This window comes from Hylobates moloch, unplaced genomic scaffold (genome assembly GCF_009828535.3).
Source record: "Hylobates moloch isolate HMO894 unplaced genomic scaffold, HMol_V3 SCAFFOLD_5, whole genome shotgun sequence".
NCBI lineage: Eukaryota > Metazoa > Chordata > Mammalia > Primates > Hylobatidae > Hylobates > Hylobates moloch.
In genome coordinates this window covers 117292448-117315679 of record NW_026652280.1, presented here as the reverse complement: position 1 = coordinate 117315679, position 23232 = coordinate 117292448, and the positions used below count along the sequence as shown (strand labels likewise).

At 44.2% G+C, this 23232-nt stretch overlaps 1 long non-coding RNA gene across 1 annotated transcript in view; it reads right to left on the bottom strand.

Annotated features, from left to right (window-relative positions):
* The window catches only part of LOC116469634 (uncharacterized), a 55998-nt gene that overhangs the window by 20534 nt on the left and 12232 nt on the right, over positions 1 to 23232 (bottom strand). Inside the window, exon 2 of the long non-coding RNA XR_004248305.2 lies at positions 14697 to 14814. This is a non-coding gene — a long non-coding RNA (uncharacterized LOC116469634). The remainder of the gene's footprint in view (positions 1 to 14696; positions 14815 to 23232) is intronic.

Sequence of the window (23232 nt, the reverse complement as noted above, 5' to 3'; positions counted from 1 at the left end):
GAATGAGTTTTGGTCAGTGGAATGTGAGGTGATGTGTGCCACTTTCAGACCTGACTATAAAAACATCCCAGTGTGGTCTCAGTGTTCTTTCCACATCTGCCGGACACCAAATCCCAGGGCAGCCTTGGTTGGAGACGGCGAAACCATGGCCACCTGGGTCCCTGAATAACCGAGTAGAGCACAAGCCCATGCTACCAACCCGGACCTGCCCTGGAGTGAAAGGAGCCAGGAGACAAGGCACACTGACATGTATACATATATGTGCACAGGCTGTCATCACGTCCGGTTGGGGGTGCTCCTCTGGGCTCCTGGCCTGGTACTATTTCTAGTTAACAGGCAGGGCATGTTTGCCTCAAGGATCTGTGGATGACGGGCCTTCTGCTTCCCCAGACACCTTCCTGTCCATGTCGCCTTTCAAGTTAGTCCACAAATTGCTTTGGACAATCTTGCTCAGATCCTGAGGCCAGAAAGAACATTTCTTTCCCTGCAGGCTGATGACTTGGCTCTTGCCTCTTGGCAAGCTTCTTCCTCTCACTGTGGAGAATGGGGCCAAGTGATGGTCAGAGGAGGGACCAAGGACTCCAGCTGAGACCAGATCTGATTCTAAGTGGTCAAAGGAGCCCGTAACCTTGGCCTTCCCTGCATACCTCTTGCAGATAGAAGCCCCTGTGTCAGCAAATTTTGATTTAAGTTTCAGAGACTAGATTTGATGCACAGAAAGACCCTGCTCGATTTACCAAAGAGGCACAGGACAGAAGGCCTTCCTCAGGCTGTCTCTGGCAATTTCCCGCGGTCCCACCCTGGGGATGAGAGGGGCAGTAGTCTCCCCAGACTGTGTCCATAGGTCTGGGGGTCCTTCCACTTCCACTACTCTGTGATGCCTGCTGGGTGGGGTCTTCGGTGAGGCACATGCTCCAGCTAGTCTAAACTGCGTTAAAAGTAGTTTCTTAAACTACCTTAGTCAAGTGCTCATCAAGCCACAAATGAACAGCTGCCTCCTGCCTTGAGCCCGATGCCTGGATTATTCATCCTTTTTGGCTTTCAGATCCTCTTTTTGGATCCAGACAGATACTGCTCCTTCCACAGCCACCTTAGTTTGTAATGTCATCTTCCCAGTCACCCCCTCCCCACTCCTGGCCCTTTTCTCTTTTTGGTTGGGCGCATCTACCTCTTCTCCAGGCCCCTCCTTTCATCCTGGATAGAGTCTCTGGGGCATGGCTCCAGGCTTCTCTTGCTTCTAATCGGTTCCTTTCCCCCTTATCCCAGCAGCCTCACATTCATTTTTTTGGCTCCTCTCCATTTTACTGAGCTTTCCTTAAAATATCTCCTTCCTTTTTATCTATCTCTGTTCCATCCCCTTGGAAGTGTGGTCTTTAGTAGGCCCTTGTTTCTCGTGCCTCCTGGGGCTCTTTCCTTCCTCATTATGACCATCCACCTTGTCCAGGCACCACCCTGCAGCTACTAGAATACATATCACTGATGGAGTGTGGAATATGTGCCAGGCACTATGTAAATGCTTTGCCTGCATTTTTTCACTTCATTTCCTCACAATAACCCCTTGACAGCAAATACTATCACCCCCTTTTAGAGTGAGGAAACTGAGGGAGAACCACAGAGGTTGAGTAATTTGCCCAGAGCCACAGTCCGTGGGAGGAGGAATTCCAATCCAGCTCTCTCATGCTCCCTGCTCACCCTGCCTCCCACACACCCCAAGTCAGCAGATATTTATGAAAAGCCTACTGCACACAAAGTGCTGTGGGTAATAGTTATGTGGGGAGGAAACAGAAAGAAAACAAGAGTCTGTCTATGCCCTCAATGAGCATCGCCTAGGGTAGGAGACACGCATATGTATGTATAACACTACATGGAAAGCCTAAGGGTTAAACATAAGCACAGTTTCTGAGCGCTTAGGAGAGGGAGTGGCCTAGCATGAGAGATGGGAATCTCCCTACCGGAGGCTCTTGCTTCCTTGAATCAAAAATCTAAACATGGAACGAGAGTGCATTTCAGGCAGGGATGCTCCAATCACGACAGGAGAGCAGGATTTGTTGCAGAGCATCTTAGATGTTCAGTACTTGAGCTCTGCATCAGATTCCTGATCACGTTGGCCTTGGACAAGGAATCTAACATCTCGAGGTATCAGTTTTTCATGTGCAAATTGGAGGATGCATACTACCTGCGTCATAGGAGTGTTGGGAGGATTAATTGAGATAGCACATTTTGAGTAAAGAATTGAGCATAATAACGGGTATGTTTTAAGTGCTCAGTGATTATCATTCCCATAACCTTTCTTCTGGCCACAAAGTTTCCCACTCCTATGCAGTGAAAAAGGGCATTTATTGAATATCTCCTTAGAGTGAGGTGGCTTCACATGGGTTAATTCATTCAATTCTTAGAACAAAGCTGTAAGTTTTGTTTGGTGTAGTTGGTTGTCATCGTTTTAACAAATGAGGGAACCCAGGCCCGGAGGGCTCAGCAATTTGCTCAAGGTCATCTGGTTAAGAGAGCCTTCATCAAGACTCCAGTGGCTCTGCGTGGCTCTGCAAGGCCATGTATTTTCCCTCTGCATGAGTCACCAAAAAGTCCTGGAGTGGAGTCACCAAGCGGAAGTGGAGGCATGAAGATCCAGGTGGACCTCAGAGTACATCAGGCCCCAAGATGTGGGCCTGTGGAAGGAGAGAGCCTAGAGGACTACTTTAAGTTAACATGCTGGGCATTCTCCTGGTGACCCTGTGAATACTGAGCTATTTTCCTGCTCACAGTGGGGATAGGAAACCAGAGCATCTGGTTTTCCCTGAAAATGTCTACATTTCCACCAAAATCTGGCCAGTCTGCATGTGGTAAAGGTAGGAGGATGTTGTCTATCCTTGCTACAAGGTAATAGGAGGACACTGGGAGTTGGCATCTTGCTGTAATAGACACAGGATTCGAAGATAGATAGACATGGATTCAAATCTCAGCCCCAAGCCTTGGAAGCTGGGTGACCCTGCATGAGGCACTTCTGACTGGCCCTTGCTTTTCTGTCTCTAAACACGGATGATCATAATCATACCAGTCTCCACTGACTCCAGACAGTGGTCATTAGAGCCAATGAGTCAACACATGGGAGTACACTTTACAGAGTCAGTTATAACCGGGCATTAGCTGTCAAATGAATGAGTTGGGTATCTAGGAGAGTTCACTTCCTGAGGAAGGAAATCCGACCAATCCCCTGCCTGAGAGCCGAGAGCAGCCAGCTCTAAGGCACCTCCTGGGGGATCTTGCAGCCCTCTGGCACTGAGTTCTTTCTTTTCCAACTTCCTACCCCCACATGTTTATAGTCCACACCACATCTAGTTTTCACGGTTCAGAAAGTCCTCCAAGCCAGCCCATCTGAATCCTTTAATGACACCCCCACAGCTGTTACCCAGCGCCACACACAGAGCAGACGCTGAATCACTGCTTATTGACTGAATCAGCAATGGGGTACCTGCTTCTGCCCTGTTTGCTTTCCTTTGCAGAGCCTCCTTCTATCAATACTTTCCCCCTCATGTGGAATCCATCCTCACACAGGCCTTTCAGGAGGAAACTTCCCCTGGGTCCCTGACCAGTGTTTCTTTTCAGAGCTTCATCATTTCCCAGGTGGCTGAGGTTGTAGATTTCAAAGCAAGGCCACAGAATGTAAGCTCCAGGCTGGTTTTCACTGCTTCTGCCAGCCCTGCTCCTTACCCTCACACGTCCCTGAAAAGCTTTGGCTGGAACCAGATGCCAATAGGCTAAGGTCCCTGTTGCCTGGCCCTCCACAGCATCCAAACCAGCAAACCAGGGGCTTCCCTGGGGCCGAGTGACCTTCTCTGGGAAGTGGGCCAGAGCTCAGCAAAGTGCTGCCTCTTCAGCCACTGTGACTGTGTGAGGCCTGGGCTGAATCCCAAAGAACAAGGGCCCAGCTCTGCGGCTGAGAATCTCAGTAGGGGCAGGGCTACAGGGACCTCCATGGTCAGCAAGCTCAACCTTGTCATTGTCCAGAGGAGGATACTAAGGCCCAAAGAGACTTGGCAATGTGGATAAGGTAGCAATCTGAGAGCAGAGATGTGCTAGGCCATGGTCCCCTCTCCCGCCCAGGGCTATTTACACCACCCAACAGCTCCTAGTGCCTGAACGAGAAGATTCCAAAGCCCAGCTTCCAATTCTTTCCTTTTTTTAAATTACTATTATTATTATTATTATTATTATACTTTAAGTTTTAGGGTACATGTGCACAATGTGCAGGTTGGTTACATATGAATACATGTGCCATATTGGTGTGCTGCACCCATTAACTCGTCATTTAGCATTAGGTATATCTCCTAATGCTATCCCTTCCCCCTCCCCCCACCCCACAACTGTCCCCGGAGTGTGATGTTCCCCTTCCTGTGTCCATGTGTTCTCATTGTTTAATTCCCACCTATGGGTGAGAACATGTGGTGTTTGGTTTTTTGTCCTTGCGATAGTTTGCTGAGAATGATGGTTTCCAGTTTCATCCATGTCCCTACAAAGGACATGAACTCATCATTTTTTATGGCTGCATAGTATTCCATGGTGTATATGTGCCACATTTTCTTAATCCAGTCTATTGTTTTTGGACATTTGGGTTGGTTCCAAGTCTTTGCTATTGTGAATAGTGCCACAATAAACATACGTGTGCATGTGTCTTTATAGCAGCATGTCCTTTGGGTATATACCCAGTAACGGGATGGCTGGGTCAAATGGTATTTCTAGTTCTAGATCTCTGAGGAATCGCCACACTGACTTCCACAATGCTTGAACTAGTTTACAGTTCCACCAACAGTGTAAAAGTGTTCCTATTTCTCCACATCCTCTGCAGCACCTGTTGTTTCCTGACTTTTTAACGATTGCCATTCTAACTGGTGTGAGATGGTATCTCATTGTGGTTTTGATTTGCATTTCTATGATGGCCAGTGATGATGAGCATTTTTTCATGTGTTTTTTGGCTGCATAAATGTCTTCTTTTAAGAAATGTCTGTTCATATCCTTCACCCACTTTTTGATGGGGTTGTTTGTTTTTTTCTTGTAAATTTGTTTGAGTTCATTGTAGATTCTGGATATTAGCCCTTTGTCAGATGAGTAGGTTGTGAAAATTTTCTCCCATTTTGTAGGTTGCCTGTTCACTCTGATGGTAGTTTCTTTTGCTGTGCAGAAGCTCTTTAGTTTAATTAGATCCCATTTGTCAATTTGGCTTCTGTTGCCATTGCTTTTGGTGTTTTAGACATGAAGTCCTTGCCCATGCCTATGTCCTGAATGGTATTGCCTAGGTTTTCTTCCAGGGTTTTTATGGTTTTAGGTCTAACATGTAAGTCTTTAATCCATCTTGAATTAATTTTTGTATAAGGTGTAAGGAAGGGATCCAGTTTCAGCCTTCTACATATGGTTAGCCAGTTTTCCCGGCACCATTTATTAAATAGGGAATCCTTTCCCCATTGCTTGTTTTTGTCAGGTTTGTCAAAGATCAGATGGTTATCCACCATGATCAAGTGGGCTTCATCCCTGGGATGCAAGGCTGGTTCAACATACGCAAATCCATAAATGTAATCCAGCATATAAACAGAACCAAAGACAAAAACCACATGATTATCTCAATAGATGCAGAAAAGGCCTTTGACAAAATTCAACAATACTTCATGCTAAAAACTCTCAATAAATTAGGTATTGATGGGACGTATCTCAAAATAATAAGAGCTATCTATGACAAACCCACAGCCAATATCATACTGAATGGGCAAAAACTGGAAGCATTCCCTTTGAAAACTGGCACAAGACAGGGATGCCCTCTCTCACCACTCCTATTCAACATCGTGTTGGAAGTTCTGGCCAGGGCAATTAGGCAGGAGAAGGAAATAAAGGGCATTCAATTAGGAAAAGAGGAAGTCAAATTGTCCCTGTTTGCAGATGACATGATTGTATATCTAGAAAACCCCATTATCTCAGCCCAAAATCTCCTTAAGCTGATAAGCAACTTCAGCAAAGTCTCAGGATACAAAATCAATGTACGAAAATCACAAGCATTCTTATACACCAATAACAGACAAACAGAGAGCCAAATCATGAGTGAACTCCCATTCACAATTGCTTCAAAGAGTATAAAATACCTAGGAAACCAACTTAGAAGGGATGTGAAGGACCTCTTCAAGGAGAACTACAAACCACTACTCAATGAAATAAAAGAGGATACAAACAAATTGAAGAACATTCCATGCTCATGGGTAGGAAGAATCAATATCGTGAAAATGGCCATACTGCCCAAGGTAATTTATAGATTCAATGCCATCCCCATCAAGCTACCAATGGCTTTCTTCACAGAATTAGAAAAAACTACTTTAAAGTTCATATGGAACCAAAAAAGAGCCCGCATCGCCTCGTCAATCCTAAGCCAAAAGAACAAAGCCGGAGGCATCACGCTACCTGACTTCAAACTATACTACAAGGCTACAGTAACCAAAACAGCATGGTACTGGTACCAAAACAGAGATATAGATCAATGGAACAGAACAGAGCCCTCAGAAATAATGCCACATATCTACAATTCTTTCCTTTTGAGTTGCTCTTTGGCTTTCCCAAGGAATAAGATGGCTGTTTAATTTATTCATCCTTCCAATTTCAGATTAAGAGGGACTGGAAAGAACAGGGGCTATAAGGTAAATACTATTATTGTCCCTATTTTATAGATGGGGACACTGAGACTTGGAGATATCAAGTATCTTGCCTAAGGTCCCACAGCCTGTACATGGTGGTGCTGGAATTGCAATGCAGGTGACTGGCTCTATCACATTATGCTGCCAGCACTACACACCTGGTGAATTACCCCTCAACCTGAGAAGCACTTGCTGCTCCTTGGAGCCCTAAAGGTTAGGCCGGAGTGAGGAAAACTCTGTCTCCCACCTGGGGTTGGGTAACATAAGCAGTGGCTAGAGTTTAGTAGAGAGGATGTAGCCAAAGAGAAATCCCCAAGGAGGCAGAGAGACTCCAAGATTTGAGCAGCTCACCATAGGGATCCAGCCACTTTATCCAGATGGTCACAGATGAGGATTCTAGCAGCAATTGCAAATGACAGGAACTTTCCTTCTCCTGGTTCCACTGTTCTCTGAGCCTTGGTTCTATTTATTTTTTAATCAGTGAAACTGGGAACTCAAATTACTTGTCCAAGATTCCTTCCTCATCAATAGCAAACAAGTATTGAGCAAGGTGCTGAGCCTTTACATAGCAGCATCAGCACCCACCATCCCTCCTGGACAGGAGTGGGCAACAAAGTCCTTGCTTCAAGGTCTTAGATTAGTTGAGAAAACACATTTTGAAGAGTGCATAAACTGGTCCTTGACTGCAGGTTCAAGGGGCCCTTCTAAGCGTCAGAGTCCATAAGGGGAACAGGAATTTGGGGAATGGCTCCTTCCCATTCCATCCTCCAGTTTCTTCCCATTCCAGGCCTAGTTCACCTCCCTGATTTCTTAACCCTCAGACTTCAAGAGGCCACGTGAGCCTTCACATACTTCACATCTTTCTGCAGCAGGACTCTAGGGGGCCAGAGAAGCCTGGGGAGAGGTGGCCCCACGTGCTTTACCCAGAACAGCATTCCTTCAGGTTGAGTTCACCCTGCCCAGACTGGCAGCATGGTGGGCATCCACTCCTCACTTCCATTCTCAAAAAAACATCTGCTTCAACTGTTATCCCAGGCACACAGTCCCCCGACCAGGATGTGAGAGAGCTGGGAAGGAGAAAGAATCGCAATCTGCACACTTGCTTCATTATTCCACTTAATACTCACAGTAGTGCCACCAGTTTATAGAAAAGGAAATCAAGTCTGAAAATGACTTACCCAAGGTCCTATGACATATAGATGGAAAACCAGGACACAAAGGCAAATCTGACTCCAAACCTGCCTCCTAACCACTCAGATATCAGATTTGGCATTCACCCATTCATATCCAGCGAGTTAGCCTTTTATGCACTTCCAAATGGGGGTTTCAGCCCAGCCTAAGGAGAGCCTCAAACTCCTTTAGTGAAGTCCGGGCATTCTCTGAAGCAAACGGCCCCACCCATCCACCGTGACAGGCCTGGCCTCCCAGGGCTCCTCTGTGACGCATAGACTGGGCTGTCCCTGCTACTTGAAACACTTTGCTGGGAAGAGATCCCTCCAGCCTTCTCCCTGAGCCATTGCATGGTATCAGCCTCATCCTTCCTTCCTTCCCCATGCAGGAGGGAGCGACTTTGCCAGTCCAGAGGTCTGAGGTCTCAGCCTTGCCAGGTGACATCGGGGGCCTCATAGCCCTTGCTGGAGAGGCCCAACATGCCCACAACCCTCGGAATGTTTGCAGCTTGGCAGAACTGAGTGACCCAGTTTCCCCGGCGAGGAAGCTCACTTGGCTAGTGAGCTGTGCAGGGTTTGGCATCTGCACGTCTCTCCTGCCCTCTGCTGGTCACCAGGCAGGAGGCTTGCCAGGGCAGGCAATCCCACGCTGCGTCCGCTGTGGGAATTGACTCTCAGGCCTGTAAATATTTGCTGAATTAACTGAATGAATGAGTGTATTGTGTACAGTTCTAGGCTTTAGGGCCTAAAGTGGCCGAAGAGACAGGAGCTACTCTGGGAAAAGAGTGAATTCTGCTGAGCTGGGCCTGTATTCCCAGCAGGCCTCCCCCTATATTTTCCTCCTGCCTCCCTGCATAACCAGCCCTCTGCTCCCTCACAGGCCCTCCCCTCCCTTACAGCGTGCTGCCATCCTAGGATGAATTAGATCGTCCCAGGCCCAGGTGAACTAGTTTCATCACCACCTGACTCGTTACATTTCCTCTACCACATTCCCATGGAGTGGTCTCAAATCTCTGTTTGAATGCCTCCAATGGCAGGCACTCACTATCAGGTAGCCCTTTCCACTTTCTGAGGGCTATAATCAAAAGAATGCTCTTCTTTCTTCACACTAAATCAGCCCTGACACTTCCACTTAGAGACCCAGTTCTTACCTGTTGGTCACTCAGAAGTCTGACCAGGCCACCCTGTGACAGCCTTTCAACTCCTTGAAGACGGCAGTCATATTCCTGAGACTTCTCTTCTCTCCCCACAAACACACTGGGCTGTCTACTTCCTGCCATTTATCTTAGTAAGTCTGGAAGTCTCAGACAATGACTCTCCAGTGGTGGAATTCTAAAAGATGAAGTTATTTCGTCTTCTGCACTTGAACTTAGCCAAAAGGCCGAGAAGCGAGTCTGAAGACCTTCTGAAAGGCAGCTTTCTGTCTACTCTAGGAGAAGTCCTAAATCACAAAATGGGATAATTATTTGGTCACAGCTTGCAAATTTACAAAGCTCTTTCATAGGCCACCATCTCAGTGTGTAAAAGTATTTTCATCCCAATTTTAGGGATGAAAACAGCAAGGCCTTACAGATGAAAAATGCTTTACTGGTGATCATACAGGAAGCAAAAGCTAAGTGGTACTCAGACTCAATCTTCTGATTCCAAGTCTACTATTCTTTCTACAAAGGCATTGCTTCTTCTGCCTTTTGAGAACATAAAAAGAAAAAAAAAAGGCAGATAACAAGTATTGAGCCCTTACTATATGCCAGACATTGTTCTAAGGGGCTTAATATTTATTAACTTCATGTTCAAAATGACGTTGTAAGGTATGTACACTTATCATTATTCTAATTTTATTTTCCAGGGTTAGTAAATTCAAAATCCAGGACACTAACCAGTGCAATTCAGCTCAGAACTGACACTTAACCACATCACCATGGCTCTCCATGCTTGCTTAAGTTTATACATACATCCATCTTTGTTTCTCTCCTTGTCTCTCATTTATCTGAGCAATGATACTGTGGAGAAAGTTAAAGAAGAGATCCCCAGTGATGGGAGTGGGGAGACTTTCCTTCCTTCCAAGGCAATGAACCAGAGGCAGTGAATCCTAGCTCTGCCACTTTTCAGCAAGTGACCTTGGGCCAAGTTATCCAACCTCCCTCCTCTCCTTGGTTTCATCATCTGTAAAATGGAGGTGCCACCAGCACCGACTTCACTGGGTTTCCGTGAGTTATGAGTTAATGTTTTTGTAAAGCGGTTAGAGAAGTGAATTTCTATTACTAAATTTGGACCTTCGGCTGTTTGAGGTGACTGGGGCAAAGTCTAGAGGGTGGGTGAAAGCAGGCACCGTCCTGTGGGAACACAGAAGGAAAGAGCCATGGAGCCCAGACGGAGGATGGGCTGGGGGAGGTGGAATGGAGAGAGAAACTGATGGAGAACCGGGATGACTTTTGGTGGGATCTGACCCTTTCATGGAGTCACAGTTTCTCTGAGTTAAAAAGTATCTTTCTAGGGCATCGAATCCAGCCAAGCAGTGCAGCAGGCACAAGTCTCCAGTCTCAGCCAGAGGCCTTGGAAGATGAAGAATTCCATTTCCTAAGACTGGGGGCACACTGCATTAAAATAAATGACACTTGGCAGGCTGGAGTTGAGGGAGGTTCTCTCCGGCCTCTTGAAGAAACTAGACAGCAGGGATATAAGGTCCAGATGCCTTTACACCTGGCCTCAATTTGGTCTCATATTCTGTTCTCAGGAACAATACAAATCTGCAGCAGAACTGCATGAGTTCCAAGCTGATGGCACACTGATAATAATAGCTAACACTTATGAGGGATTCCCATGCACTAGATGCAATTCTGAACGCTCACTTGTGTTAACTCATTTAATTTTTACATCATTGCTTTAACGGTATTAGCCCCACTTTACCCAGGAGGAAATGGATGCACTGGGAAGTTCAAACACGTGATCATCATCGTGCAGCAAGCTGTGATCCAAATCAGAGGATGAGAACCAGACCCTCTGACTCCAGGAGCAGTATTCTTAACTATTATAAAAAGCCAGCCATAGGCAGATCACTTGAGGTCAGGAGTTCAAGACCTCCCTGGCCAACATGGTGAAACTCCATCTCTACTAAAAATACAAAAATTATCCAGTCGTGGTGGCAGGCACCTGTAACCGCAGCTACTCAGGAGGCTGAGGCACGAGAATTGCTTGAACCCGGGGGGCAGAGGTTGCAGTGAGCTGAGATTGCACCACTGCACTCCAGCCTGGGTGACAGCAAGACTCCATCTCAAAAAAAAAAAAAAAAACCAGCCATTATCCTCATTTCAGAAATTATTGAAATTGTGTATTAAAGAATATTCATTTTGAAAAAGTAACCAAATCTTTAAAGGCTTCAGAGAAGAAGATTTCTCTTGTAGCTTGTGGCACCATTTTCTCAGAACCGGACGGGGCCACCAGTAGCGTCCTTCACTCCTATAGCACATATCCGGGTGCTTGTTCCATGCAGGCATGGTATTAGGTTCTGGGGATGCTGACACACACTCAGTCACTGCCCTAATGGGGTTTTACAACCTGGTGAGGCAGAGAGATACTGGTCAAATAGTCACACCAACATATAATCCACAACTACAATAAATGCTATGAAGGAAAAGTCTAGAATGCTCTAAGAGTGCATTATGGGTAGCAAGAACTGCCCTAGACTGGGGAGCGGGGTCGGGGAGGGATGTGTCAGGGAAAACTTTGCCTCTAGGTTTTTATATAAAAGAATGTCTTTGGGCTGGGTGCAGTGGCTCACGCCTATAATCCCAGCGCTTTGGGAGGCTAAGGAGGGAGGAATGCTTGAGCCCAGGAGATTAAGACCAGCCTGGGCAACATAGTGAGACCTTGTCTCTACGAAAACAAAAAATTAATTAGCCAGATGTGGTGGCACATGCCTATAGTCCCAGCTACTTGGGAGGCTGAGGTGGGAGGATCACTTGAGCCCAAGAGGTTGAGGCTGCAGTGAGCTATGATCAGCCACTGCACTCCAGCCTAGGTGACAGAGTGAGACCCTATCCCTTAAAAAATATATATTTTTTTCTAAGATTATTTCTGAGTTAGTGTAAATAATGGACATGGACTCAAGTTTCACTTAGAGTTTCAATACTTAGACACAGGAAATCTTCTCCAAGAAACTTCTGAGACTGCATAGTCCTGGGGTAAAGAGGGTCAAAAATGCTTCTGGGGTGTCCATAGTGAGCTGGCATGAAGGAATCTTCATTGATCCCAGGAACTTACAGTGCTCTGGCTCTTGTTTCTAGAAATGACAATCCCCACACATTCACAGCATGCCCCACCCAGCCTTTAGTAACAGAGTGATGTTAGGAGCCCTGGCTGGCTCTGGAGCTAGATGGACATGTGTGGTAAATTCCTTAATTTCTAGAGTCTTCAGTTTCTACTCTATAAAATGGGTTGATAATAATATCTACTTCCAGGGTTAATGTGAGACGTAAATGAGATAAGACATAGGAAGTACCTGAGAATTATGTGGATTGCAGCAAGTGTTCAATCAATGTTAGCTAGTATAGCCTCCAACTCTAACTACAAATGGGCAGGATAGTGAGATGAACCTGTATTTATCTCAAGATGTAACATGGAATTTCATTTCTTTCTAAGCAAACCATTGCTTATTTCTACACCATTGTTTCCTTCTTTTCTTCCTTTCCTATTTACCTGCCAGTTTACATTATCTAATTTTATAAACCTTCATGGGAAAAGGTCACATGACAAAAAATTGCTTGGTATTTCCTATGTGAAAAGACAAAAGAGAATCAATATGGAAACTGAATTCCGTTCAACATTCCCAACGGTTATTTATAAAATTTACCCAGAGGGAGAGAAAGAATTCTAAATATAAAAATCACATAGAAATTTCCATTTAGGGAGCTCCAAAATACTTTATTTTTAATGTATTATTATGATTGCAGAGGCTATTGTTAAATTTCAGATGCTGCAGTAACACTGTGGGGGTGGCAAGAAAACCTGCAGGTGGATTTCTCCCACAACATCTCTGGGGCCCGGGGAAGAGGGGGTCTTCAGGAGTGGCTTTCAGAGCTCAACCACACTCTAAGAAGCTACCTTGATGGTGGCTTCGGGCAGTGCACTGCAGAAATGCTTTTCTCTCTCCCCAACTTGGAAATGAATCTATAAAGAAAAATATGACTCCTCAGGGGATTCCTGCCTAGGTGTGTCCTATGTGTGTGTGAAAGCTGCATCCAGATTCCTGACCCTCTGAGGGCAGGAAAGCAGCTTCTGCTCCCCCAGTCTCTAATAGAACACTCTATCACTTATCTCCCTCCCTCGACAATGGCTGGAAGGCTGCCTCTCCAGGCAAAAGTAATTGCTAACCATAATTATACTTGACATTTGGACAACACTTTATAGCCACTAATTAGTTAAATGCACACAGCACCCTGTGAGAACCAGAAGGATCCCAGCTCTACTTCGTGGAGGGGAAAGGCTGGGTGGGGAGTAGGACCTCAGGTGCAGCTCGAATCAGAGAGGCAATGTTTCCAGGCCCTGCTGCCACTCCCTGCCCAGCACCACGAGCTCCGGGCAGCTATTAATAACAAGGATGTTAGGCCGGGCGCGGTGGCTCACGCTTGTAATCCCAGCACTTTGGGAGGCCGAGGCGGGCGGATCACGAGGTCAGGAGATCGAGACCATGGTGAAACCCCGTCTCTACTAAAAATACAAAAAAATTAGCCGGGCGTAGTGGCGGGCGCCTGTAGTCCCAGCTACTCGGAGAGGCTGAGGCAGGAGAATGGCGTGAACCCAGGAGGCGGAGCTTGCAGTGAGCCGAGAGCGCGCCACTGCACTCCAGCCTGGGTGACAGAGCAAGACTCCAACACAAAAAAAAAACAAAAAAAAAACAAGGATGTTAGTTTTCTTCTCCCTCAGAAAGACAATGAGGTGAAGGTCCCCTAAAGTATTTCTTCTGCTATGGTAATGGTAATACAAACAGTACAGTCAGCAATCTCTGCATCAATCCGAAGCCCTGGTTAACTGACTACCAAGCACCTTTTGAGCTCTGACCATACATATATCTGTACTTCACCTGTGCTGAACATCGTGGGGAAAAGGCAGGCCTCCATTCCTTCCCTCAAGGAGCTCATAACCTAGCTGCACTGGAGTGGGGCAAAATAGCGGCCATGAAATAATCAGAGGGTAAGTCAACAGGAGAGAATGATGTGGAACGAAGTTTGCTGAAGACTGAATGAAGGAAGGACTTGTTGCTCCAGCTCCTGGGAGTGCCGTGAGTGGACAACCAGCAGCTGTCAGCCACTCGGGGATTTCCTCAACTGCAGAGAGCTGCCTTGCCCAAGCTCATGCTCCTTTCCATGGTGGCCCATCCAGTGACTGGACAATGCAGAAACATAAAGGCTCATCCATCTTAGCCCATTGTGGGACAACTCTGAAGGAACATTCTAACTCCAGAGCTCCCGACTGAGTCAGCTGAGGCTGTGTTGGGCCTGTATTGCAGCTCCACTTTTTATCCTTCCCAATTCTAATTCCTTCTCTTCCCTGCCACAGGTGTCCATCTCAAAGTAACCCCTTAAGAAAAACCCTGCATGCTAAGCTCTGCATCAGAGTTCACTTCCCAGGGAACCCAATATTAGAAATTTAGATAAATGGACCTCAGTTAGGGGCCCACTCCAGAATTAGGGAAGTGGGATGTGGAACCAACATAAAGGAAGAAGAAAAAATAGGATTTTGTAGCAGATTATTTTCAGAGAGAGAAAAGTCAAAGATAAAAGGTTTTAGTCAGCCTGTGCAACACAGAGAAACCCTGTCTCTACAAAATATACAAAAATTAGATGGGCATGGAGGCATGTACCTGTAATCCCAGCTACTCAGAGGGCTGAGGTGGGAGGATGGCTTGAGCCCAGGAGGCAGAGGTCACAGTGAGCCGAGATGGCACCACTGCACTCCAGCCTGCGTGACAGAGCAATTCCCTGTCTCAAAGAAAAAAAAATAGAAAAATGTTTTAGTCTGTTTTTTAAAAAAGTTATATTACAATAATAATAATAATAATAATAATGGGATGGAGGTTTATTGTGATAAATTCTCCTTTAGACTTGAGTTGACAACAAAACTTCCAAGTGGAGATATCTTGGGGGCAATTGTGTATATAAAATAAGTCAATTTGGGAGCTATGTCGATTGTTTTTTCCCAAGATGGCCACAACACGTGTTCCCATCCCACATGTTCTTCTATACTGTTAACTGACCATTGCCCTCATCAAGAAGTGGAGTCTAATTCTTCCCACCCCCCTTGAATCTGGACCACTTGAGACTGCTTCAACTAATTGAGTACAGTAGAGGAGATGTGTGACTTCTGAAGCTAGATCAGAAAAGGCCATGCAACTTCTGCCTGGTTCTCTTGAAATGAAGCCATATGTCATGTAAGAAGTCTGACTACCTCCAGACTACCCTGCTGGAGAGGCTGTGTACAGCAGATGACAGCTGGAATCAACTGCCAACCATGCATCTTTATTTATCTTAGCACAGACAAGATAAATAAAGCCCCAACCAACATCCAACTACAACAATGAGGGAGACCTCAAGTGTGAACCACCCAGCAAAGCTCTTCCCAGATTTCTGACCCACAATTGTTTTAAGCTACTAAGCACTGGAATAATTTGTTATGTAGCAATAGTAAGGGGGAAAGGGTCATTAGCAGAGAAAAGAATAGAACCTCATCATTCTGTCCTGCACAATACCTTCCTGTCTTCCAGTCTTGCTCCACCCCACTCTGCCCTGCTTCATCTACCCTACCCTATCACTATCTACCTTCCACATAGCCACCAGGGATCCTTCTTCAGCAGTTCCCAGGTAATCTGATCAAATCACTTTTCTTGAAAACCTTCCATGGTCCCTAACGGCCTGTAAAGGTCCTCAGATTTCAGTGTGCATTCAAAACCATCTATGTGATACACAGTATGTATCAGTAATCATCTGTGTGATGGTTAATTTTTGTGTCAACTTTATTGAGCCACAGGGTGTCCAGACATTTGGTCAAACATTATTCTGAGTATGTCTGTGAGGGTGTTTCTGGGTAAGACTAACATTTGGCCGGGCGCAGTGACTCACACTGGTAATCTCAGCACTTTGGGAGGCCGAGGCAGGCAGATCACTTGAGTCCAGGCGTTCGAAACCAGCCTGGCCAACATGGTGAAACCCCATCACTACAAAAAATACAAAAAGTAGCCAGGTGGGCATGCTGGCAGGTGCCTGTAATCCCAGCTACTCAAGAGGCTGAGGTATAAGAATCGCTTGGACCTGGGAGGCGGAGGTTGCAGTGAGCTGAGATGACACCACTGCCCTCCAGCCTGGGTGACAGAGTGAGGCTCTGTCACAAAACAAACAAACAAACACCTAACATTTGACCTAGTAGACTGAGTAAAGCAGACTGCCCTCCCTAATGTGGGTAAATCTCATCTAATCAACTGAAGACCCAAATAGAACAAAAGAGCTGAGTAAAAGGAAACTCCTTCTGCCTGACTACTAGAGCTGCACACGGGTCTTTTCCTGCCTTCAGATTCCCACTAAAAAATGGGTTGTTCTTGGGTCTCAAGCCTGCCAACTTTCAGAATAAAACTAACATTGAGGCCAGGCACAGTGGCTCACACCTATAATCCCAGCACTTTGGGAGGCTGAGGCGGGCGGATCACCTGAGGTCAGGAGTTCGACACCAGCCTGACCAACATGGAGAAACCCCGTCTCTACTAAAAATACAAAAAATTAGCTGAGTGTGGTGGCACATGCCTGTAATCCCATCTACTCGGGAGGCTGAGGTAGGAGAATCACTTGAACCCAGGAGGCGGAGGTTGTGGTGAGCTGTGATCACGCCATTGCACTCCAGCCTGGGCAGCCAGAGTGAAACTCTATCTCAAAAATAAATAAAAGAAACTAACATCATCAGCTCTCCTGAGTCTCAAGCTAGCTGATTGCAGATCTTGGGACCTCTGAGCCTCTATAATTGCATAAGCCAATTCCTTATAATAAATCATATACATATGTATACACACACACAGAGTCATGAGCCACATAATGACATTTTGGTCAATGATGAATACTGTTTTATAGGACAATGGCCCTATAAGATCATAATACTGTATTTTTGCTATACTTTTTCTAGGTTTAAATATGTTAGATACGCAAATACTCCTGTGTTACAATTGCCTACAGTATTTAGTACGTTAACATGCTGTACAGGCGTGTAGCCTAGGAGCAATAGGCTATCCATATAGCCTAGGTATATCGTAGACTATGCTCTCTGGGTTTGTTTAAATACACTCTATGATGTTTACAGAACGATGAAATCACCTAAAGACGCTTTTCTCAGAATGTATCCCTATTGTTAAGTAACACATAGGCTCCAGGAATTTGCTTTTTAAAACAAGATCCCCAAAACAAAAACAATAAATAAATAAAAATAAAATAAAATGAAAAAAAAAAAAACAAGATCCCCAGGTGATTTTGATTTTGATTCTGACACCAGTTGACAAACCTTAACCTACAGAATACAGTCCTTCAAAGCCCATTATTCTACACCCCCTTTTGTTAAACATAAAAATCTCACTACCATCCTCAAGAAGACAATGGCTTTGCTGCAGAACCTCTGGAACTTCTATTTTTACCTATATTTGTCCAGTTTTCCTAGTTTGAGCTTTAATTTCTGTAATTCATATCATGAAAACAATAATTTTATTCTCATTCTTGTTATATAAATGTATAAAATTGAATCTATAAGTTAATATTTTATGTAATGTGGTTTTAAATATGCATGTTTGTAAAATTTATAAGTTAAATTGCAACAGTAGGAATACATTTTTCATATGCAATCCCCCTTCAGATACACGTTGTTCCTTTCACCATCACCTTCCATGACTCCAGAGACTGTAATACTCTGCCTCACTGGGTTGAAAACCACTACTTTAGCTAGTGAAGGCTCCCTAGAGATCCCTGTTTGTGCTATTATCTCCACCTAGAAGACTACTTGTTTCTTTGACAAATATTTGTTGAAAATTTAGCACATGCCAGGCATGGTGCTATGCAATACCCCCTCCCTGCATAGAGAAGTAATCGATTCTTTCTCTGAGGGCCACAGGCCCTGAGTGTGCACTTCTATAACAGCCTCTCCACTCCATGATATAGTTAGCTGACTCCTTCACTACACTGTGCAGCCTCTAACATCAGGGACAACATCTTGTTCATCTTTGTATCCTGTCACTGGCACAGTGCCCAACACCCAGTAGGAACTCAATTAATGTTGATGGATGAGTTAATAAACCAATGATGATAGTCCAGTGTCTGGCACCGCATAGATGACCAATAAATATTGGTTGAAATGAAATTGCATTGAAAGTGCAGGTCACAGAAACAAAGGCAGGAAGAATTTAAAGAAAGAGGAGTTATGACACTGTCAAAAAGATACCAAAAGATCAAAGAGGGTAAGCACTGGGGTGAAAAAGAAAGAGAAAACATTGGATTTGACGAAACAAGTTAATATTAAGTCCTAGCATTAGCAGCGACGGACAAAACATTTATCACAAAACCAACAAGATCAGTATTTAATTGTCTTCAGCGTATTCGTGGTACTTCTTTAAATCCAGTTACTAGTTATGTAAGTTCCTGTGAATGCTGCAGGTTTATTATGCCTCACTCTTCACTGCATAGCCAGTTAAAATGCTCACACACAAAGATCTTCTACTCACACTTGAATTTTAGATTTAACAATATAATTGTATTTTCTATGAAAAGATGAGACCACCAGCTAAGGTGTGATCGCCCCAGATACTTTCTCTCTCCATTCATTCACCAACAAATGTTTACTGTGCTACATACTGTGCTGAGTAGAGTCCATTCTTCAGCTAACTGTGCAGGTTCTATTTGTAGAACTTGTTTGTGCTTGTGGCACCATTTAAAACATCTTAAATCCTAGACTTGCCTGGATTCCCAAGGCAGCTTGACTCTTGGGAAATTTCTCTCTCTCTCTTTTTTTTTTTTTTTAAAACAGAGTCTCACTCTGCCACCCAGGCTGGAGTGCAGTGGCGTGATCTCGGCTCACTGCAACCTCCACCTCCTGGATTCAAGCAATTCTTGTGCCTCAGCCTTCCAAGTAGCTGGGACTACAGGTGTGCACCACCACACCTGGCTAATTTTTGTATTTTTAGTAAAGACGGGATTTCACAATGTTACCCAGGCTGGTCTCAAACTCCTGACCTCAAGTGATTCGTCTGCCTCGGCCTCCCAAAGTGCTGGGATTACAGGCATGAGCCACCGTGCCCGGGCAATTCTTGGGAAATTTCTCTTAGTACACATTTAGAACACTTCCTGCCATTTGCTGCTTCCAGAAACAGCACTAGCATTGGCATCCAAGTTGTCTTTCTTGAGTAGAAGTGTTGCCCCCAGTATGTCCTGGTTTATATCCTGTGGTCAAATAAGTTGAGGGCTTCTTTAGTGCAGGATTTGACAGTCTTTTATATGAAAATATGTGTAGGGGGGGTAGAGATGGAGGCTTAAATAATATGTTATAAAGTGTTTTCTAAAGTCGTTTGACTTTTTACTCAACTTCATTTTATAGGATATTTGAAAATATTATCATAGATTACATTCATTCATTCACTCAGCAACAATTTTTGTTTGCCAGTTATGTGCCTGGCAGTGTGCTGAGACTGGATAAAATGGTGACTAACCAGACATACTGTCCTGACATTATGAAGACTTGGGGGGAGATACACATGAATCAAATGCACTAAACTGTAAATCAAATAATCATAAGAAATATAAAATTGTAATTTTGACAGGTGCAATAAAGAAAAGTCACATTACATGGCCAAATGAGAGCCTATAATAGGCAGCTTCAGTCTGGTCAGGGAAGGCTGCTCTGAGGAGGTGACCTGGGGCTGATATCTAAAGTATGAGTAGGAGTTCACATGGGGATGAGGGTGGAGAAGAGTATTTGCCCCAGGATGGGATAGAAAGAAAGCCAGTGAAAGAATGGAGAGCAAGATGAGGCTAGAATGATAGAAAAGGCCACACCATATAGGGCCCTATAGGCCATGTTGGGAATTTGTTTTTATCCAAGGAGTATGGAAGCCGTTCGGATTGCTGAGTGGAGAACTCATCAGAGGTGAGCCAGAGTGAATCTAGGTGAGCTATTTAAAAAGCTATTGAAGTGGTTCAGGATGGTGGTAACTTGGCCTAAGATGATGGTGGTGGAAGAGATGCTGAAAAAAAATCAATTCATGTGTCTAGATCAATCCCTCTTCTACAAAGCAGTTGAACCCACACAGAGTTGGCTTTGTAATAACTCGTAGATACCCATTCACTTCTCCAGAAATCTCCCCTCTGTATCTAAAGGATTGGGAATGGGGAAAGAAGTGGCCTGCTCTTACCTCAATTAATTCAAGCAAAGCATTGTGTAGAAACATGTCTTAAAATGAGAGATGTTCTCTGGAACATCTACTATTAGGATCCAAAATGAGCCCCAGGACTCTCTTTCCAGCCTAACACCCACCTGTAACCATGCTCTTTGGGGCCTACCATTTACTCTTCATGACTGCAAGTTTGATTTATGTACCTGGGAATTTCAAAGCTGGGAGAGATTATAGAAGTCATCATCACCCTCAACCATAGGCAAAAATTCCTTTATTTCTGAAAAACGTCTCAAACAAGAGTCAATTCATTCTATTCCCAATTATACTAATTATTAGAATCCCAAATACAAGTCTTTCATCCTGTCCCCAAGCCTCTGGGGTCTTTAGAGTTTAAGCATCATCTCACAACTGCCCATAGCAATTCCTGACATTCTTACAGTTACCTACTCTCTTATTTACTCACAACAACTCCAGTTTACAGAGGGGTTAAGTGCCATGCCCAAGGTTACACACTAAGGACACTTAGAGTCAGCACCCCTCATAAAACATTGCTTGGAATGTAATCAGAATTCTATACTGTGCATTCTGTACTGTCTGGAATGTTACAATGAACACATATAACTGGCCTGGTTTTCCCAGTCTGTGCTGGTCTACTTTCACTAAATTTTTACACTTGACAATTTTTTTTTGACAGATAAAAGTCTATGTATTTATCGCATACAAGATAATATTTTGAAGGCTTAACTTTTAAATATTTATATTTTAGTTATTCATTGACTAATTTTTAAGTGTACCTGGTTTTTGTCCCCATATAAGCAAACTCTGGGTAGGAATCATATCATGATTTTCTCCCTGTATTTTAACTGTATTAGGCACATAAAATATAATTAATAATGATTAATTAGTTGATTTATTAAAGGAAATCACTTTTTTTTTTTTTTTTTTTTTGAAACAGAGTTTCGCTCCGTCACCCAGGCTGGAATGCAGTGACATGATCTTGGCTCACTGCAACCTCTGCCTCCTGGGCTCAAGCGATTCTCCTGCCTCAGCTTCCCGAGTAGCTGGGACTACAGGTGCCCACCACCAGGCATGGCAAACTTTTGCGTTTTTTGTAGAGACGGGTTTTCGCTATATTGCCCAGGCTGGTGTCGAACTCTTGATCTCAAACAATCCCCCTGCCTCAGCCTCCCAAAGTGCTGGGATTTGAGGTGTCAGCCACCATGCCCTGCCTGGAACTCACAATTTAAAAATTACATGGCAATACTGCTTTTACTCATGCTACACATATATAAACATTTGCAGAAATCCACTTTTTTGCTTTTTTTTTTTTTTTTTTTTTTTTGAGGCAGCGTCTCTATCTGTCGCCCGGGCTGGAGTGCAGTGGCTCGACTCAGCTCACTGTAACCTCTGCCTCCCTGGTTGAAGCAATTTCTCCTGCCTCACCCTGCTGAGTAGCTGGGATTACAGGCACACACCACCACGCCTGGATAATTTTTGTATTTTTAGTAGAGACAGGTTTCCCCATGTTGGCCAGGGTGGTCTTGAACTCTTAACCTCAAGGAATCCACCTACCTTGGCCTCCCAAAATGCTGAGATTATAGGTGTGAGCCACCACGCCCAGCCAAAACTCCACTTTTTTTCTACTAGATGATTTACAGCTGTTTCAAGAGGCTGGATTTCTCTAAACTTGGTCTCATCTCGCTAATAGTGGGCTCACAGAAATAGCTTGTGAGATCTCAGAAGTTGATTGCATTTGTGTGACAGACTTGATGTGCTAAAACACCCCAGAAAATATCTGAATCTACCACGTTTTGTCCAATTGAAACACAGTTGGCTGGGAGCAGTGGCTCATGCCTATACTCCCAGCACTTTGGGAGGCCAAGGCGGTCTTCTATTTAATTAATTTTAAAACCATAAAAAAGAAGAGGAAAAAGAAAAAAGAAACACAGTTGGTAACAGATGTACTCATATTCTATCAACTTTATAACCATACCAGTTTTTATAGGTGGGTGGAATTTCAGATGTGAGAGATAGGAAGACTACATAGAATATACTCTCAAGAGCTCTTTAAATTAATATATCCACCAGACACTAGAAACAGCCAGAGAATTTTGCCTAATACCCAATAAACAGCTGAAAATCAAACTTTTATTGTCTCTGACTGTAGACGCTTTGTCCAATAATTGAGAGTCCCTGAATCTCCATCTCCTTTGCAAGACACCTAAATTTTGCCTCTAAACTGTCCACAATCAAGTGAAATACTCTCTTGTGGTTGCTATAAACTATTGAGGTTAAAGTACCATTCTTCAAGCAGGCAATTAATAACATAGTTACTGTATATTTCTACATTTTACGTTTCTATAGAACTGTCTGCACCACTTGTTATCAACTTTCCCCTGTTAAAATATTGCACTTATTCACAACACAGAACAGGAGAATGGATATTGGTTATGCAACAAGCAGTGTCATCCACAATATGGAAGGATGACTTAAAATCAAATACTTTGCACAGACTGTGGTGGTGGCCAGGGGACCAATCAGGGTACACATATTATTCTTCTTAAATATTTGTAAAATATATTAGATCTCTAATCCATTTTCTGAAGGAAAAGGGATTATAAGCCTACCTGTCTCCTGGGGTTGTTGTGAGGGTAAAGTAAGCTAATGTGAGGAAAGTTTTAGCTGAGTGCCTGGCATGTAGTATGTGCTCAATAAAGGCTGGCTTTTATTTGTCAGTGAATGAATCATGTGATGATTTATTTGTTCACATTTCTACTTTGGGAAGGAGAGGCAGCTTCTCAAGACCCATGTCATTTCCAACAACCTGTTTCACATGGGATACAGTGGAAAGTGTCCAGTGGTGGCAGTCAGTGGACTTGAGTTCTGTCCCTTGCAGACTTATGTGCCAAATTGGGAAAGTCACAAAACATAGAATTACAGGACTTGACAGGGAGAGATTCTGTCTAGAGAATCTGGGGCTCCTGAATGG